The following is a 2,709-nucleotide window of genomic DNA, read 5'->3' as shown; positions in this document are numbered from 1 at the left end:
GTGTTTTGTATGTGGGCGGGTTGCGTGGGGCCGGCTCAGCCCGGCAGCACAGAGGAGGCGCAGGAGGCATTTGCTGCTTTGCACGGCACGCGGTTTGGGGGGGGGGGGCTGGTTGCTTTTTGCAGGGCAGCCCCCAGGTGGCGGGGGGGGGGGTGACACACCCTTAGCCTGCTGCACGGGCAGGGTGCATGCATAATGCATTACCCTAGATGCAGGGTTAGCTTGGTGCCTGGACAAGACCTGGTGGGAGGATGGCATCTGGTCTGGAGGCGGGGCGGGGCGGCTGGGAATTTGTGGCTTTTCAGGAGGGTCTGGGAGGGGCCTGGTGGATTTTTTTCAGGGGGTCCCGGCGGGGGTGGGGTGGTGCAGTTTTTCAAGGTGTCCTGGGGGGAGCGCGGCAGTGTAGCGGGGGGGCAGAGACTCTCTCAAAGGCTCAGGCAGTTGGGAAGGCTTGGGGCTCCCCAAGCCTCTGGGAAGGGTTATGGGGGGGTTAGGGTGCCCTGGGGGAGAAGGGGGTGCTGGCTTTGTTCCCTTTGCTCTAACGTGGCCCTGTCTAACCAAACAGCACACAAGGCATCTGTGCCCTTTGCAGGGTCGCAGGTTGATAGAGGCTGAGCTCAGCTCCTGCAAAGGCCACATAGCTGCAGCGTTTGCCCCTTGCCCAGCCCTCAGGAACTAGCCCCCCTGCCGCCGCCACACACACCCCCCCCAGGGTCCCAGTTTCAGTGGTCCTGGAGGGAGCCCCTCCCTCTACAACTCCATGCTCAGTGCCTTCCTCTGCCGCCCCCTCCTTTTCTAACCCAAATTAAGCTATTTTAAGAACGTAGGAAGCGCCATACTGGGTCAGCCCAAAGGTCCATCAAGCCAAGTATCTTGTCCTCTGACAGTGGCCAATGGCAGGTGCCCCAAAGGCAATGAACAGACAGGTTATCATCAAGTGATCCATGCCCTGTCACCCAATCCTAGCTTCTGGCAAACAGGCTAGGGACACCATTCCTGCCCATCCTGGCTAATAGATTCATGGAGGATAGGTCCATCAATGGCTATCTAGCTCTCTTTTGAACCCCATTATAGTACTGGCCTTCTCAACACCCTCTGGCAAGGAGTTCCAGAGGTTGACAGAGCGTTGCATGAAAAAAATACTTTCTTGTGTTTGTTTACTACCTACTAATTTCATTTGGTGCCCCCTTGTTCTTGTATTATGAGAAGGAGTAAATAACACTTCCTTATTTACTTTCCCTATACCACTCATGATTTTATAGATCTCTATCATATCCCCCCTTAGTCGCTTCTTTGCCAAGCTGCATGAGAAACCCAGAGTTCAGAAAAGGTATGACGCCTGGCCACTGTCTACAATACGCTCCACTTTTGCTGCCTTCTTTCCAGTCACTGACCCCAAGGAGTTGGGGTGCACGTGTTGATCATTTCTGCCCGTGGCCCAGAGCTTTGAAAATGCCACTTGGCCATGGGTTTTGACAGAGAAACTGGGCAGAGGAGCCCGACATGTGTCCAGTCACTTTATTTTATTTTTGTAAACATCCAAACTTGGTACAATAAATACAGTGCCTGTAGCGTCGGCGCTAAACGCATCCACGTGTGAATGTGCAAAAAGTGCAAGCACCAGCCCGTGCAACAGCCTTTTCAAAATAGTTACCGCAGTGCCATGGGGGCTACCCAGCTTTGCGGCATGTGTCTGCCATGCTCTGGGAGGGATAGGAGGGGGGAGATGGTACCCAGACTCTCAGGGGATGGGAGTGCCATCTGCTGCTCTCAGGAAATCCCCTCCAGCTTACCCCAGACAATAGGTACGTCTGCGCTGCAATAAAAGACCCACAGCACGGCTATGGCTGGCCCAGATTGGCTGATTCGGGTTTGGGGGGTTAAAAATTGCAGGGTAGATGTGTGAGCGTGGACTGGAGCCTGGGCTCTGAGACCCCCATGCGGTTCCCATCAGGCCTATCAAGAGAAATTTGGGGCCCCGGCCCATCATATTTGCTGAGGCCCCATCCCCTCCCATTTCACCTCAGTTACAGACATTTTGGGGGTCCCCCTGAGCCCCTCTTTTCTCCCCTCATGTCATCCTTGATGTTATGATGTGTACAGTGGTTGTGCCTGGCAGCCTGGGACCCCATGGCGCTGGCGCTGCGAAACAGAACAACTAGTCCCTGCCCCAAAGAGCTTCCAGTCTAAGGCATCGTTCAAGCAGCTGCTATATTTACCTCAAAGAACACAGCTGGGGTTTAGATCAAGGGTAACATTTTCAAAAGCCCCCTAAGTGACTTAGGAGCCTCGGGACATTTTTAAAGGTATTTAGGTGCCTAAAGATGCAGATAGGGAACCTTGTGGGCAGGAGCCCTGCCAGCTTTTCTGCCGCCCTAGGCGGCGGAAGGTCCCGCCCCGAAATGCCGCCCCCCACAGAGGCAGCGGAAGGTCCCACCACCGAAATACCGCCGCGGTCGCTGCCCCCCAAATTGTAGTGCGCCTAATGGGTTGCGCCGGCCCTGCTCGTGGGAGTTTCAGAAGCACCTAGGTGTCTCAACTCCAGACCAATGGGAATTAGGCACGTTTGAGCCTTCCCCAGCACCTCTTTGCACCTTTTGGCTCCTAAGTACCTTTAGAAATCTGTCTCTCAAATCCCATTTTCAAAAGAGACTAAGGCACTTAGGAGCCTAAATCTCCTGGACTTTACCTGAGATTTAGGCTGGGATT

The sequence above is a fragment of the Terrapene carolina genome, unplaced genomic scaffold (assembly GCF_002925995.2).
Source record: "Terrapene carolina triunguis isolate 2854851 unplaced genomic scaffold, T_m_triunguis-2.0 Scaffold227, whole genome shotgun sequence".
Classification (NCBI taxonomy): Eukaryota; Metazoa; Chordata; order Testudines; family Emydidae; genus Terrapene; species Terrapene triunguis.
The sequence above is the reverse complement of the archived record's forward strand: the minus strand, read 5'-3'. Positions refer to the sequence as shown.